This window comes from Epargyreus clarus, unplaced genomic scaffold (genome assembly GCF_041222505.1).
Source record: "Epargyreus clarus isolate Ecla_fem2 unplaced genomic scaffold, WU_Ecla_fem_2.2 ptg000009l, whole genome shotgun sequence".
Classification (NCBI taxonomy): domain Eukaryota; kingdom Metazoa; phylum Arthropoda; class Insecta; order Lepidoptera; family Hesperiidae; genus Epargyreus; species Epargyreus clarus.
Genome location: NW_027332217.1, coordinates 13770052 through 13788555, shown reverse-complemented (window position 1 = coordinate 13788555; position 18504 = coordinate 13770052). Strand labels below are relative to the sequence as shown.

The following is an 18504-nucleotide window of genomic DNA, read 5'->3' as shown; positions in this document are numbered from 1 at the left end:
AAACACCCAGACCTACTCAACATCGTCGTATATCGTAGATATCGAACTGGCCAAGAAACGAACGCTATGCTCTAAGTGTAATATATTTAGAAAAATACATCTGAAAACAAATTCTATCACTACAAAATTTTATTACTATTCCGCAATATTTTAACTACATAGAGCCTCATCTCACAAAATGGCACAAAAGCTCGATCGGGATCATCTACGGCAATGCGGATGTGGAAGGCGATGACGATAACTGCTCAAATATTTTTACAACTCCTTCGGGAATAACTGGATGAATTCTGGATAAGATTCTGTTATTACCATATTATATACCTACGTCTGACAAGATAAGCTGGTGGATGGGATCCTATTGATAAATAAAAATTAAGTGTTTTTTTGTGATCGTATAATTCAAATTTAACCAGAATATTTTATTCCAAGTAGTTTCTTTGGAGATTTTTAAAGTTAATACTATAATCTACCATAGCTTCGTAAGCAGTTTGAATTCCAAGTACGAAAGCCTTGAAATTCCTGGTGATTTTCATAAAAGTATGTAAAGTCTATCGTAACATTTAACTGGTGTGGTAGCCTATGCAGAGATGTTAAATTTTAACAGCGAAAGATGTAACATATAAATGGTTTAACATGCTTTTATTTGAATACTTAAGTATAAAACGGTTTATTCTGGTCTCAATAAAGTTATTAAAGCTTTTCAGTCTTTATTTCATTAATAACCAAAAAAAGCTTCAACGAAATTTTTTTTTTTTTTGATATTTTTTTTCTAATACTCAACTTGGCTGCGACACTGCCGAGCTACCTGATATGTTACACAAAATATAAATAATAAAATCATTACAATTTCCTTGGCTTAATTTGGCTCTTGAATAAGGGAACAATGTAAAATGACCAATTAATATCATTATCTCATAATATATATAATTTTACACGTAACTAGGGGATACTTTATCAAAATGTAGCATTATTAGTCGTGACAAGATCGTCTAGGGACTGCGGCATTGCGGATGTTGTTAATTATTTTTGGACAACCCTCCAGTGTAAAGCGGTGGAAGTATACAAGTGTTATTTTTATTAAATTGTAGCATGCAGACCTCATGGTGAGTATCTGTGTTACCCATTGTAGTTGCAAACGAGCATGCACTCCCCCTCAAGGTATCTCTGCTGCCCATGGAAATCTATTTATCATCAATCCCACGGCTGGACATGTGGGTGTGAGAGTGAAAAGCCTAATAATAGCCTTGACACAACTTTGAGAACCTTTATTTACGTCGTATAGGTTTCCTCGTGAGGTTCTCCTATTTCTTCCTATTTATGTACCAAATGATTTTGAATTTCTAATAAATTAAAAAATTTAGAGTTATCTGTGATTTGCATCTCGGACCCCCGGTTGAGAAGTCTAGGTTGAACCTATCACTGTCATTATCTTTTGAACATCATATAGTATTGCAATACTTCGATCGGTCACACATCGTTGCTACCCCTTACCTTACCGAAACCCCGTAATCGAACCACATAATGTCCCAAAGCCTTTCAAACTAAGATTTAATGTTCTAATATTACTATTTATTCGCTCGTAAAACACCAAGCAAAACTAAACAAAACCAAACCAACAAAGAACAGCAAGGAACAAAGTTTTAAAAGCTTTTTATTCTGATACAAAGAAAAGTTTGATTGGTAAAACTTTAAAATAATTCTTTTAAAAGTTAGAAGCCAGCCGACTTTTGCATTTCGAGCCTCAAATGCAGTACAATTGGAATGTAAAATGTTTTTCGTTTATTGTTAGTGAATGTTTTTTGCTCAATGCTCAAGCAACAAGCATTTAAGCCGGGTAAGCTGGCTTAACAAGCTGAATATTCAGAGAGATGATTGTAGAGCTATGTTTTAATGTAGCTCATGTTATATTTGATTTATACTGCATGGAACTACTTTTTTGTAATATACAAATAGCAAACGAACGTGCAGTCCGTGGGAAGTGGTTACTATTGCCCTACATTTGTAATCAACCCCAGATAAGAGATTACAGTCCTGCCAGAAATATGCCACAAATGCGTTGTCTTAACACTCTTACAACCAAATTATAGCAGCACTGAATACGGCCACAGGACTTCTTGTAGCGGTGGTGCCTCCAGAGCCAAGCCACGAAGGGGTTCTATGGCCTTAAAACCACCTACCTATTCACCATTTATCTTTTATTTAATATGCCGAAAAAAAACAAAAAAACTTAAGAGAAACATTGTATCTTACTCTAAATTACTCTAAAACATAATAAACATGTTTTCAAGTTTATTAATTACGAAAATTATAACAATATAAACACTGTTTCTAGATTTTCAATTAACTGCAATAACGAACATGGACTATGAATTACGAACGGTAGCTTAAAACAATAGATCATCATTTCTCGTTTCGCTAAAATTTGCTTTAATTTTACAAAAGACGCTTTCTACACCCATAACACTACACTAGGGTTCCCTGTGTCGTGGGTGTCATAGACACACACAATGACGAATACACAAACACCCTGACCCAGAACAGATATCCAAATCTATCATTCAGATATCTGTCTCGCCGGAGATCGAACCCGGAACCCTTTGCGCTTCAGACCGGTAGTTTCGCAAAACGGATCGTCGATTTTAACAATGTTAATAAATGCCCTTTCATTACTATCAACCCATTATTGTCCCACTGCTGCGCATGGGTCTCCTCTCAGAATGAGAAGGTTTAGGCCGTAGTCCACCACGCTGGCCAAGTGCAATAGGTAGACTTCAAATACCTTTGAAAACTTCAAACACCTTTATTTTTTTAAGATTTATCAGGTATGCAGGTTTCTTCATGATGTTTTCCTTCACAGTTTAAGCAAGTCATAATTAATTTTTAATACGCACATAACTTTAAAAAACTGTGCCTAGGATTTGAACCTGGGACCCCTCGATCAAGACGCCGAGTTTCATAACCACTAGGCTATCACTGCTTTTGCTGCTGCTAATTACAATTTATACCTTAGAAATGTAACTATGAAGCAATGTTTCTTGTCTAACTTTTTAACGATGGAATTGTGGTTCGTGCCTGGTACGAATGTATAATAAAACTTACCTCGAATATTTCAGTTACAAAACCATAGTTAATGACTTTCGAGTGAATTAATTTCTATTTTCTTATAAACACGAATCTGTATTACTCGATACTTAGTTATATTTGTATAAAATACATATAAAAAACGACAGCTTAAAAATATAACCTATGTTACTCCCATAATTTAAACAAATCCAGCGACACATATGTTAATCCTTTTGAATAAGACATCCAAATTCTTAAAAAAACGTTACAATTGTTAAAAACTGAAGTAATTTAGACATAACTAATTTCTAGTTATGGGTAAGGAGAAGTAGAGTTAATTTATTAAAGTCGTTAAATCTTGTCTGAGGACTTCTTTTCTATCCCATAAACCTATTATGCATCAAAAAGGTGTAGTGCACTTGAGGCCTCTTCTAGTTTTACCAGAAACCCGTGCCCAGCAGTGGGAATATTTTAATCGTACGATAACCACTTTGCTTATCCCACATCGCAAGATTGACAGTCAATCATTTAGTATTAAAGGAAACATTCATTATGTTCAGCGCACGCTACCGTCAAAGCCAATTGATTGGTAATTGATTGATTTGTTAGAACAATGGCTCCCCGTGCCAGGCACTGGTCTGCTGCAGTCGTTAAAACTTTCACAGCGTTTACCGTTTAAGTTTAGTGCCAACCAAAATTTATTATGTTTTATTTTACGTTACCTATAATAAATATGTTTTTTTAATTTACGCTATAAGTAATAAGTGTGTCCAAAGATTAAGTTTCTAGGTGTCAGAATCCTTTAAGGTTCAACTCCGAAGGCACTAGTTTTCGATATGAAGGTTGTGGTAAGAAAGACATTATCCCAGGCTATCCAACTTAGTTTTCAGACATAGCAACGCATCTGTGACCGACTTCACATCAGACTCTAATCTGATTTGGGGTTGATTACAGATGTCTATGGGTGGTAGTGGCCACTTACCATATTGACAGCATGCTCGTTAGCTACTCCTATATTCTAAAAAGAAAAACTGCTTTCCATTTAACGTGGCCTTGTACTTATGACAGTATAAGTCAAGGAAACGAATACATATTATAGGAAACATTCATTACGTTCAGCGCGTGCTACCGTCAATGCCAATTGATTTGTAATTGATTGATTTGTTAGAACAATGGCTCCCCGTGCCAGGCACTGGTCTGTTGCAGTCGTTAAAACTCAAAGCGCTTACCGTTTACGTTTACTGCCAACCAAAATGTTCCTTTTTTATTTTACGCCATAAGTAATAGGTATGTGTGTTCAAAGATTAAGTTTGTAAGTGTCAGAACCCTTTGAGGTTCAACCCCGAAGGCAGCGGTTTTTGATTTGAAGATTGGTCAGAAAGACATGCTTATCAAGGCTTTCCAACTTAGTCTTAAGGGGTAGAAACGCATTTGTAACCGGCCTCAGGTTGGAATATTTAATCCTATCTGGGGTTAATTGCAGATATCCATAGGCGGAGTAGCCACTCACTCACTAGTATAATATAAGAGTAGCAGACGAGCATGCAGTCCACCTGATGGTAAGTGGCTACTGCCGCCCATGGACATCTGTAATCAAACCCAGATAGGATTGGATATTCCTACCTGAGGTCGGCCACAGACGCGCCGCTACCCCTGAGGACTAAGCTGGTACGCCTCGGAAAAATCTGTCTCCCTTCCACACCCTTCAAACCGGAACACATCAGCGCTTAACACTGCTGTTAGTAGGTAGAAATAGGTGTGGCGGTGGTGCCGCCGAAGTCGAACCACAAAGGGTTCTACCACCTTTCAAACTCCTATATTATAAAAAAAACCTTGTTACTCCTAAGTAAGATCAAATGCCTCCGTTTTGATGAACAGCGTAATTCATACAAGTCATTGCCAGGATCTAAAATCCATTATCTTGTTGAAGTATAAAGCCATGTTATCACTGGAACAGACCGGAGATCGCGGGCAGGAGGATGTTATAAATATAAATCCTCAACAGGGCGCTAGACACTAAACGTGGACATTTTTCATGTGATACCTAGGGTTGTCACCATTCAAATAATACAATATTTTTTTAGAATTAATGTTATAGTCGTCACAATTTAAAAGGCCCATTTTGACACATGCCATCCTAATGTTATTAAATTTTTGAACTAACTTTGTATGAACGTATAACACGTAAGAGGAAAGTCAAATACTTGTAAACATACAATTACGAAATAATTTATTAACAAGAATAATTAGTAAAATTTATAAATTATATTATTTTATTTCATGATAATACATTTACATAATACATTTTATTTCAATTAAAATGTGTCCAGAAACCAATTTATCCTACATCAAAAAGTATCATAGGGCGTCGTTGCAATGTTATATCAGTCAGGTAATTTAGCAGTTTACGACAATTTACGGCTACAGCTTGCGGCTTCAAACCATTCGGAAAAACCATAATCGATTAAATTTCAAATAATCGAAACTTAGAATTACTAATATTTATTTATTATCGCTTTTTCATCATATTAATAACAACAATAACATAATCGAGACTTTGTTCCTTAGTGAATGTTAAAATGAAAAAAATAAATACAGGTTACGATAGCACGGACACGCTTTATTTAATCTTCTGAAAATGAAAAAAAAAAATACGAAATAATTTATTTTCTTTTCCCTTATTTATTAAATCTTTAGGTGATTAAGAAAAATAGTAAACGAATATTCTGTTTACAAAATATTAAGTAATCTATACATTACGATATGGGGTTGTAATCGATTTGTAGTAAAAATCGGTTTCTTTGGTTATCGATTTGTGTGGCACATGCTTAGTGCCGTAGCGATGGCATGTGTCAAAATGGGCCTATTAAATTGTAACGACTATAGCGGTCAAATCATCAACAAAAAGTGGCTGCAAGAAACTAGTGTTGCGCCTTTTTGGTATATATTTACATATTTAAGTAGTGTCTACGCACAAAGATCAGTGCAATATTATTCAGGAATCTTAATTCAGGATAATATTGTTTTTCCATACCAAAACAACTACAACGTACAAATAAATAACATTATTTAAACTGTTTAATAATAACAACAAGTAATAAATAATAAATACCGGATGTGTGACAACCCTACGCGGGCGCTACATTGTACCGCGATATGATATTGTGCTTTAGTGATTTATCGCCTCTATTGTTTTGTACAAACTAAATAATTAAATTTCTGTTGGTCTTAACTCTAGCTAACAACATTTTATCATAATATTTGAACTATTCAGTGCTATATTTTCTACTAAGAAATTGAAAATTGTAGCCAGAATTTGGTGAACAAAGTATGATTTCAATAATGAAAAAATAGTTTTTAAATAATTACATTCAAGAAACTAACGAGTATAGACCCAATTATTGTTTTGATGATTTCTCTGTAACGCTGAATAGAACAAAATAATTAGAATTAATTTTAAATGATAAGACATTTAATGTATTTTAATGGTTTAAAAGACAGACGAATCTTCAAGTGATATTGACTATATTAAATTATATTATAAGCTTTAAGAACTTAGCAAAACAGAAGCGAATGGCAACTACCATTCTTTATTAGAGACTAGCAGACCCGGCAAACTTTGTACCGCCTCAAAATCTATTTATCAAATATATTTCATATAAAATATAGCCTATGTTACTCGTGGACAATGTAGGCTTCGAATGGTGAAAGAATTTTTAAAATCGGTTCAGTAGTTCTTCAGCCTATTCATTACAACCAAAGAAACAAACAAAGTTTTCCTCTTTATAATATTAGTGTAGAAAAGGGCGCACCAATACTAATCCGATTATATAAGAGTACCTTCACTGATTAAGAAACTCCATATATTTCATAACGCTACACTACTGCAAAATATTAAATATCCACCCCTAAAAACAAATTAATAATTAACGAGAACAAATTTTGAAAATGCACAACTTTAGTAGAACAAACCACAATGCGAGTGCGGTCGCCGCGCAAACTCGTGCTTGATTTATTTATTAACGTGTTCTGTGTAAATTTTACTAAATATAGTAATTATTTTTAATTAAATAATGAACAACAGTACCTACGTCACACACGCATAGAAATTAAATATAATACACGCAGACACCGATAAATGAAATGGACATATTCAAAAAATCATGTATACAGATGTGTAAGTTAGAACGTAGACTAATTATAATGATCTTAAAACTTTTCGGATGATTGTATCAAATTGAATAAATAAAATTTTGTCACGAGATTACACAACTTTATCCAAATGGTGCAGTAATTAATGGTGCAATAAAACGATAAATTTATCATTCCACGCACAAAAATAATAATTATATACAGAACATCCTAAAGTCTAAAGCATAAAAGTTCAAATAAAAAATAAATAACAAAATATCTAATAGAAAACTTTACAGCGATAGCAAGATACATTTTTTAATTCCCGTCATAAAATGTAATAAAAGCCACATTAACAGCCATCAAAAGATATCTAACAAAGCTGGAACTTAATAAAGCTTATTCAGTACACCAACGTTACGACTTAATCCCTTCCAGGGATGTTATGACATTCCGTAACCGTAACCGAAACTATCGGATATCCGCAAGAAAAATGGATCCGTAAACATAACCGAATCCAATATAAAAGTTTTATAATTTCGGAGACAGGCAGAGTCGAAATGATACACTAATAAGAAAGGTTTTCGCCCCACCAATGTAATGCAGTTCAGCTATACAAATAAAATAAAAACATTATCTATTTGTATTTTTGTTATATTTACAATCCTTAGAAAACTAATATTTGTAACCGAAATTTTAGAATCTATCAAATAATCCGACATAATGATATCCGACATGATGATAAATATTTATTTGCATTGATACATAATCAGTACCCTTACCACGAGTTTTTACGTTTTGATAAATATGACTGTTTTGGTATTAGTTTACGTATTTGCCCATACAATTTCCAATCAGCGCCCCTAGCGGATTGTATCAGAACTATAGTGTCAGTAACGTAACATTAAATGTCTAAATTGACAAAATGGCGCTTTATGTTTTGTCTCTCTTTTTTGCGAACATGTGAGGGAGACAAAAAGTTCATCGTCACTTGAGCACTTACTTATTGTTACGTTTACTCAGTGGTGCGCTTTCGACAACTCATTCTACTGAAGCAAACGGAACAGAATAATGGACTGAGTAAACGTAACGTAAAATTGAGGGATGCTTTGAAAACTCGTACTAAGGGTACAGGTATTCTACACTTTAAGCCTTCTAATTCTAATAATGAACAACTACGAAGTACGATCACTTCGTCATCCTGTATTTAATAGTACGCTTTGCAATTTTTAAGGAGACACATCTATGTAAACAATATCCTTAGGCGGAACTAATAATGTTAATAAAATTTCAAAAAATCCCTATCCATATCCAGATCCGAAAGTTCGTATCCATAACATCTAATCCATTCGTACAAACGTTTCAGCGAGCTGATGTCATTAAGCGCCTTAATTACTCCGAAGAACACAGGATTACTTTGCTAAGTCGAAAACAATGGTAAGTACAAGTTAACTCACATCAACAACCCATTACAAACAACAGAATAACATAACAACAAACTACACACCAGTACGAAAACAACAGTGTTGTTTTGTTGTTCATTGCAGTCTACTACTTGAAAGTAACCTCTGCCATCCAAGATGTCTATTATCAACCTCAGATGGGATTGAAATCTATCTGCCATGTCTGAAATCGGCCGTAAATACGTTGCCTACTTTGAGGACTAAATTGGAATGCCTCGAAGGCCTCTCTTACTTACCACACCCTTCAAATAAGAAGGCAGCAGCGCTAAATATTAGCGTTAAATTAAATGATATGTCATTGTAGTATTTCTACACAACAATAGAAATTGTAACCCGAGCAGACACTTCTTCAGTAAGAGATATTTCGTAGAGGAATGATGATAGTATTAATTGCTTTAATTAGTCTAAGAAAATTGGATTTCGCTCTAAACGTTTAACGACTCTATCTAGCTTTACGCCCTTTATATGGATAGATAGAGTCTCGCAAATTAATCAGGTTCTCAAGAAAATCGTTAAACTTGCAATTGAAGTGATGTGACTCCATTTTTACATTTATTTTAGCCTTATAGCAGCAGTAGCCACGCTGCGTGCTGGATTGAAGAGTATAGTGAAGTAAAGTGTATTTTAAAGATGTATGTTACGGAGTTTCTTTCGTCGCTTCTTCTCTATAACAAAATACCTTGCGAACTGGGCGGTAGATGTATTGACAAAAATCAAGAGCTCTGTAAAGAACCTAATTTTATGGTGATATGCTATGCTAAAGCTTCATTGTTCTTCAATTAAACTCTTAGTGTCTTTTTCTTTATTTAGTTATTACAAATTTTCATGGGATAGTACCCGCATTTTTGTTAAGCACCTCCTCTTAAAACTCGTAGTTTGATCTGAAATGTGTCACGGCATCTGAGAAAGTAATTGCAATGCTTCAAATAAATTATCAGTTTTTTCGCACCCTTCAAATCAATTGTATATACCTTGCTTTACCCCAAAGCCAATGCCTAGGTTGTCACACTCCATTAATCATCTTAGAATGAAATCCGGAACTGCAGTGAAGAGAGTGGCTGTAGTGTTGTGATTTACAAAGAGTTCCACAAGCTTTTTTGTACCATGAATACATATAAGCTTGTAGTAGGTAGTAGTAGTAAGCTTTCAGAATTTTGCATCGGTACGCCCGACTGCTATTTTTACGTTATATAATAACAAAAGCTCGTAAAAAGCTCGCCTAGCACTACAAACTAGGACAACAATACTCTACGCTACGTTTTACGAGAAGAGACGCTACAGTACCCTTACCAGGAGTTTTTACGTTTCGACAAATATGACTGTTTTGGTATTTGTTTACGTATTGGCCCATAGGATTTCCTAGTTCTGACACGATCCGCTAGGGGCGCTGATTGGAATTTGTATGGGCAAATACGTAAACAAATACCAAAACAGTCGAAAATATTTGTCGAAACGTAAAAACTCCTGGTAAGGGTACAGTCTTCAGTTTTATGTAAATGGAAACAATTATCAAAAATATAAGTGTTACATTAAATCAACGGCACATAATATGTAATAGTATGTATGTATATTAATCTGTAGTGCGGTCTACTTTTAAATGTTTGGTAAGGTAACGCACGAAACGTTCAGACTTAAATCTTTGGTAAGATATATAATGCACAAAACGTTCCAACTTAGTTCTCAATAGCAAAGTATGTACATATGTATGTAGTCGACCTTATGTAAGATGGATTTGGCTGGTTTGCTATATTTAATTCATAAATTATTTTTGCCATGGTGTCAACCCATTAGGTACCTAATTCAGAACGAATCCAACACATATTTTTTAATTAAATATTTCTGTTTAGTGACTTTACACTTCATTTTTTTGTTATTTTTATTAAACCTGTAAAGTTATGCTTATGTTAAATTCACCAAACGACCACACCATAATTGGCGCCGTGACAAAGTAGCCAGAGGATACAATCTAGTCTACGCAAGAGGTTGATAAGACTTGCACCACTTTGGACACTTTAGCGTTTCGTAACTTCAGAATTGCTAGTCGGGAAACTTTAATTGTAGTTTTCGCTACTCGTATGCGGTTCCTCTTGAATACTAATTTCTTTGCTGTTCAAAAGAAACGTTAGATATGTACGTTCGTGTATTTAAAAATAGAGTGTTTATGTTGTACGTATGTATAATATGTTTTGCTTTTTTGATTATTTTATATTTTTAATAACTCTCCCTGGGAAAGAAAACCCGTGCCCACTAGTAGAAAATAATGCCTGGATGATGAAAAATGTGACTAATCGAAAAAAATGAAGCACATGGACACACAAAATCGAAATAAATGATAAAGATATTTCATAAAAAAACGACGTTGTCGTGACGTTCTTTATAAAATTCGATTACAAATTAAAAACTTTCCTTCTTCTTCTTCTTAAAATCCCACGCTTATGAACAACTACTCATTACGTAACAAAATTAACAATATTTAATTTCCTTTAACGAGAAAAAATACGTTTAAAATGTTTAAAAACCAGTGTGTAATCTTACAATTCCTCGCTATTAAGTTTGCACGTGCACGGAGTTTCCCAATGCGGCTTGCTCGGGAATATTCCTGAATAATAAATTCCCGGGTTTCGATTCTTTGTGCGCCCAATGCGGTGATCTTAAAATCAAGGCCTCGGCGTTAAAGTTTAAGCTGGGATACACTTCACTTGGTATTCAGTATTTGTAGATTGAAAGTGGCCTGAAAACATAAATGTAGTATTTGAATTTTTATTACATTGAAATATGTTACAAATAAATATGCAAAATACCTTTTTCTATATTACTAGCTGACCCGGCCAACGTTGTGTTGCCATGTAAATAAAAAAAAATAAGGGTGAAAACCCTTATCTCTTAACGTTCAAAAATAGATATTAGCCGGTTCTCAGACCTACTGAATATGCATATAAAATTTGGTGAAAATCGGTAAAACCGTTTCGGAGGAGTGCAGTAACTAATATTGTGACACGAGAATTTTATATATAAGATAGAAGTAGGACGCGAATTAAGTATAGAAAAGTAGGAAAGAAAGCACTCCGCCAAAAAGCAAGTAGCACGTGCCAGCTGTAGACATCCATAATCAAAAGATAGGATCAGAGTTTTATATAAAGTCAGCTACAAACTCGTCAACCATGTTGGAACGCCTCGTATCAGTATGTTTCTATTAGTACATTCTTGAAATACAGAACACAGTAACAAAACACTGTTGTTATAAGACAGAAACAGTATATAGTATGAAACTATCATTTCCATTCAGAAACCTATTTATAAACATTCTAATTATCGAGAACAAAGAAAGAAAAAACGGCATTTCCATCAAAAGTACTTCCTTAATAACAAAAATTCAACCTATTACATTACATTATTAACATTATATTACATTCCTATAATATTGATAGATACCTATTACGCATCAGTTCAGTTTCCATCATAGAAAACCAATTACCTCAGTTATGCCTATTGTACTCATAATGCCTACAACCTTTGTAAGCCTTTTATGTTCCTGGCATTCTTCATATGCGGAAAATCTATACAAGGTTACCCGGAATTTTACTAATGGAAACTATTTTCTGATTTCATTAATATTTTAGATAGATACTTATTAAGTAATTTCATGTGCGTCGTTACTATGAGGCTATTTTTATACTAGTGGAGAAGCAAACGATAATGCAGTCCACTTGATGGTTAATTATACCATGACTTGGTGATCACTGTCTCTCATGGACATCCGAAACCAAGTACCCGAAGTCGAACATAGATGATTGCTACTTGCTACTACCAAGGAATAAGATGATATGTAAGCCTTATATGTAAGCATCATTTAAAACACTCATTTTGAATTGGCTTAAGATACATATGTTGTTATTATTGTAAGTGATGTAACCATTGGCAAACCGAATAAATAAATAAATACATAAGCCCGGCATCCTCACCCTTCCATCGAAACGACGGACGAGAACTATTTCAAGCTAGAAATAGTAGTGGCGTTGGGTAGTTGATTGGTAGTTGGTACTTCTCCGGTAGAATCTTACTGTTTTTACAATACAGAAGTAGCAGACGAACATGCAGTCCACCTAATGGTTAGTGGCTACTGCCGCCCATGGACATGTGTAATCAACCCAGATATTCCTACCTGAGATCGACCACAGATGCGCCGCTACCCCTGAAGACTAAGCTGGAACCTCAGAAAAGTATCCCTTACCACACAACCTACTGTTTCTACCTTTCATAAAATATCTCTGTCTACATACACTTCAAACCAGAAAATACAGCATATTACACGACTGTTAGACAACAAATTCAGTTGCGTAACCGAACCACGGAGGCTTGTAGCACATTTTAAAGAATCCGAACACTACATGTGAAACATTAATCCTCGGTATCGGACGGGCAAATAAAAGACCGTTAGTACTACATCACTGTACCGTCGATGCATAACGTGCATAGGGATGGACATTCTCTCAGAAAAAAACCGATTCTTGAATCGAAGTGTGATAAATCGATTCACAAAAAAAATCAAAATCTAAATAATCGATTCTCCAACAATCGATCTTCGATCTATTTAGTGGCGAAACTAGCGAAAAAGGTCATCAGAACCAAACAATCACTGAAATACATATTCGTCAGCAAAATATGCCTATAATATGAGTATTTAACTTCGAAAAAAACAAATTCGATTTTTTGGGATGAAATATCGCTTCACTGACTCGACCCTTTACTGGATATCGATTAAAATAATCGAATTTGATAACCAAAAGATCGACTCATCGATTAATCGATCTCAAATCGACATCCCTAGCTGCATAAATGCAACCAGCGTTCAATTTTTAATTGGATGCTGCGTTTTATACAATAAATTTGCAAAAGCTGTGTAAACTTCACGCTAGTAAGAGCCACTTAAACGTAAGCTAATGTAAATGAAATCATTAACTATATTATGATTATAAAAGTCAGTCTGCATTGCCTATATAGTCAAATATAGCCTATGTAACTCTACAATTTAGATAAATCAAACAACACCCCGTATGTTAGAATATGTCAAGCTGTCGAGCATGCCAAAGACTAAAACATACATATCACATACAGACCTATATACATACTACATATATAACCTCAAAAAACCATACCTAGAATCACTAAAATGTAAATGGAATCCATAACTAGAGAATTATTATAAAAGTAAAAGCTTTAAGGGAAAATTACTTAAAAATATAGCCTATGTCACTCACAAAATTTAGACGAATCAAACAACACGCCGTATGATAGAATCTGTCAAGCAGTTGGGAATGCCAAATAATGATACATACATACAAATATATTACATATAGACCTACATACATACTACATAGATATCCTCAAAAAACTACCCTCCACAGAGGTAAAAATGTTTTTAAACTAATCTATTATTATCCACCGATTCGTACCACTTCACCAGTGGAGACGGTAGGAAAACATCCTGTGAGTTCCCACTCTTACGGGACTAATGTATCTACACTGCAGACTCCGACACTACTATCTCAAATGACTTAGGACTTCTCATTCAGAACTGTACCCTTATCACGAGTTTTTATGTTTTGTCAAATATGACTGTTTTGGTATTTGTTTACGTATTTGCCTATACAATTTCCAATCAGCGCCCCTAGCGGATTGTATCAGAATTATAGTGTCAGTAACGTAACATTAAATATCTAAATTGACAAAATTGGGCGCTTCATGATTTGTCTCTCTTTTTTGCGAACATGTGAGGCAGACAAAAAGACTTGAGCACTTACTTATTGTTACGTTTACTCAGTCTACTGAAGCGAACATAATATTGGATTGAGTAAACGTAACGTAAAATTGTGGGATGTTTTGAAAACTCATGGTAAGGGTACTGCAAACTGTATTGATTTGTCTACGGGGCTATGTAATCACTAATAGACTACAGGCCCATGTTGAAAAAATTATGGGTCATTTGAACCACCAGGTGACCTATCTAGAAAGATATAAGAGCATAAAATAATAAGATTCAGCACTATGCACTATGCACTTGCAAGTTGTCCAACTGAGTGCAGATGAGAATTCGAAAGTACAGGTCGAGTGAGTATATTTTGGTCACATATTTTTGTACGGCATTCTTACCACCGATAGATCCATTAAAAACAATAAGAAAACGCACAGTGCCGTACAAAAATGGTGCGCCACAAAGTCGGAATTCTTTTTTATTTTCCGACAATTACCGGGGTAAATTTGGTCATTTGATTTTGTACGGCATCTGTGTCAGTGTGTGTGTAATCAACCACTTCAGTATATTAGATCTACTATTTATCGCTTAAAAAGTGTTTCTTTATTTTATTTTTGGTTAGTTTTCAAAAGCCGCCATTCATATCACGATTGGCTACTAGAATAAAATATGAAATAACCCAATTTCAAGATTGCATTCCCGCAAACTACTTCTGCCATGAAAACATATATAAGAGCCAATTTTTCATTGTTTCACATTTAAATTTGATTTTTGTTTAAAAGCATCGCTACTCGCTATTGTTATATGTTATGTGTCGCTATGTAGAATAAATTTGCAGTAACTATTATAGGTATTATTCGTATAATACAGAGACAGCCTCGTGGTTGTCCCTGTAGTTCCGATAGAACCCATATGGTTCGACGCCACACTCATTTTTGCATTTTTTTATTTTTAACCTAACGATTAAGCAGACGTGTTGCCTGATGGAAAGTAGCGAACGCCGCCTGTGGACATTTGCAAGTCCATTGGATTACCATTTTCCGTTTATCCCTTAGAATTTGTTGGTCTGTCTTAGATATGAGGATTTTGCTCTCACTCTGCTTAATGCGTGTCGGTGACCATATAGATATAATAGAGTAGAATATGGTCTAAACGGGTGTCTTCCTATCTTCTGGATAATAGAACTGTATAAATAAATACGCGTTAGAATTGTACAAATAAAAGATGTCGCGAGCAATTTATCACTTCCACATGAATGCAAGAGGTGAATTACTTTTGTAGATACACGTAGGGTTCCTGTCATAATATATAACAGCTTTAGTTATGCAAAAGAGACCTCTTTTACCCTAAAAATAGGTGCAAAACGAGTCGGTAGTAGTTTGTAAACTATTATAGATTGTAAATAAATGAACTTCATTTCATGTCAAACGACATTAAGGAACTTTATAAAAATTCTAGCACAGTTTCTACTATGAATTAGTACTCCTATTTTTTTTTATAATATAGGAGTAGTAGACGAGCATGCAGTCCACCTGATGGTAAATGGCTACTGCCGTCCATGGACATCTGTAATCAACCCCAGATAGGATTTGATATTCCTACCTAAGGTCGGCCACAGATGCGCCGCTACCCCTGAGGACTAAGCTGGAACGCCTCGGAAAAGTCTGTCTCCCTTACCACACCCTTCAAACCGGAACACAGCAGCGCCTAACACTGCTGTTATTAGGTTGAAATAGGTGTGGCGGTGGTGCCGCCGGAGTCGAACCACAAAAGGTTGTACCACCTTCAAATAACTAAAAAGTTAAATGACAAACCTTAATAAATTGATGATGTATGTATTAAAGTATATAAGTTTCAGGTACATTAAAACAAGCAACGATTCGAAATTAATTAACTGTCAAATTTCGAAATCTGGGCTTCAGATCTAAATCATCAATCCACACTAAACTTGATCAGCGATCTTTAAAAAAGGCCTATCTACCATTAATCTCAACCGAAAAATGTCTGTAACAGTATTAATCATCTGAAAAAGTATTCATACTAGACATATTTGTAGATCTACTTAGTGAAAATATTCAGATCTTAGTACCCACGGTAAGAGTAGATATCTCGAGAAACTCTATGAGTATTTTGCAAAATGTTCTTAAATGTGAGTAAAAATTACCAACACAATCATGAACACTGTGTTGAACCTATAAATAGCCACGGGCGTAGATAGATAGATAGATAGAATATCCTTTATTGCACACTTCAATAGATCATAACAATAGTACACAATTATATAGGTTAATTGTATGCAAGGCGTAGTTAATAATCTGTCAACCAATGATTTTTAAAGAATGAATATAAGTATAGTATTGAAGTGTTTACATATCTTGGGTATTAGTAGATCCCTCGGACGAGTGAGTAGATCCCCTCGCAAATGTTTCAAGCAGAAATTAGGACAAACAAAATAAATAATATACACATTCATCATCATCATCATCTACTCATTACTGTCTCACTGCTGGGCACGTTTCCTCTCTGAATGAGAAAGATTATGCAATAGTCCACCGCGCTGGCCAAGTGCGAATTGATAGACATACCTTTAAAAACATTTTTTAAAGATTTCTCAGGTATGCAGGTTTTTCTCGATATTTTTTTTACCGTTAAAGGAAGTGATAATTTATTATTAATACGTACATAACTTTGAAAAATCAGAGGTGCCTTGAATTTCAACCTCGGACCCCTCGATCAAGAGGCCGAGTTTCTTAACCACTAGGCTATTGTTACTTTACACACATTACATAACCTATATTATATTCAAAAGTCAAATTTCCGAAATGTTAATTAGCATAAAATAGGTATTCGGGCTCGGAAATAGCTTTGCATAATAGTATGTAATTTCCGGAGCGACAGCGCTGCTCAGTAGGCCTAAGTATCCTTCATATGGAGTGTTCGGTTAAGTGTTCGATTGTAGCCTTAATTGACGACTCATGTGGATAAATATTTGACGTGTAATCGCATTCACGGACCAGGATTCGATTTCCGGTTAGATGAAAAATTAATTAAGTAACATTGTCAAATTATGGAATGGGGATTAAAATTGAAGGCATGAAATAGACAGCGGGAAACTGCTGCATGTGAAGGTAGAGGACATAGTACCAGTTTAAGTGACAGCACTAAAGGAGACCTTTGTTAATTCTGAAGGTGAGAGAACCCTTTGTGGTTCGACTCCGACGGCACCACCGCCACACCTATTTCTACCTAATAACAGCAGTGTTACGCGCTGCTGTGTTCCGGTTTGAAGGGTGTGGGAAGGGAGACAGACTTTTCCGAGGCGTTCCAGCTTGGACCTCAGATAGGAATATCTAATCCTACCTGGGGTTGATTACAGATGTCTATGGGCGGCAGTAGCCACTTACCATCAGGTGGACTGCATGCTCGTCTGATACACTTATATTATAAAAAAAAGAAATTACATTCCACTACAACAAGTTAAACGTGTGTTCGGTCACCACCGACCTTTACCATAATATCCCAAAAACATTAGAGCCCATCTCCTCAGAGTACAATGTCACGTCAGTTATCTAAGATCGTTTGAAAATTAAATGCTCGATATGCCAATAATTAGCGTCTACAGATAATAAATAATATAAATATCTAAAAACATTATTTATAATCGTATTTTTATTTGGAACTTACTCAATTAAACATTATTGTTGAAAGAACACACACATACATATCACAGTCTTAATTAATCCTCTGGGGTAATATTGTTCGAAATAATATTGGCACCCAGCGGGTTAGACCCCAATATTATTTGAAATTGTTTACGTCTAACCACAGGTTACCAATTAACAATAGAGATGCTTATTTGCCACTTTCCTTACATACGATAAACTAATGCTCTGTCATTCTTGATTATATTTTATACTAATCAAAAAACACCAGATAAAACTTTATTTTATATATTGTACTAAAAAACGACCATGCAGTCGACCTGATGGTAAATGGCTACTATCGCCCATAGACATCTATAATCAACTCCAGATAAGATTAGAGTTCTAACGGTGGTCCGCCACAGATGCGTTGCTACCCTTGAGGACTAAGCTG

At 34.9% G+C, this 18504-nt stretch overlaps 1 protein-coding gene across 1 annotated transcript in view; it reads right to left on the bottom strand.

Moving 5' to 3' along the window:
- Positions 1-18504, bottom strand: part of LOC140745040 (uncharacterized) — a 124824-nt gene that overhangs the window by 81470 nt on the left and 24850 nt on the right. The window lies entirely within an intron of this gene.